Source organism: Myotis brandtii, unplaced genomic scaffold (genome assembly GCF_000412655.1).
Source record: "Myotis brandtii unplaced genomic scaffold, ASM41265v1 scaffold409, whole genome shotgun sequence".
Lineage (NCBI taxonomy): Eukaryota > Metazoa > Chordata > Mammalia > Chiroptera > Vespertilionidae > Myotis > Myotis brandtii.
Genome location: NW_005365723.1, coordinates 1,649,132 through 1,649,378, shown reverse-complemented (window position 1 = coordinate 1,649,378; position 247 = coordinate 1,649,132).

The window sequence follows — 247 nt, the reverse complement described above, 5'->3', positions numbered from 1 at the left end:
CTGGAGTCTGTTACTGTGCCAGCCGTAGACAACCTCAGGTCCAAACACAAAGGTCAAGTACTTCCCACGCCTGTTCAGTGTTCCTCGTCGTCGCCGTGGGGAAGAGCCCCCCCCCTTCTCTTTCCCTGGCCCCTTCCTTTTGGATGTGACACATTTTTTGTAATTTTTATGTTTTAATTCTCGGGTACAACAGCAGTTTGAACTGCAGATACTAGTCATTTGAATTACATTTCTTTTTTTTTTTTTT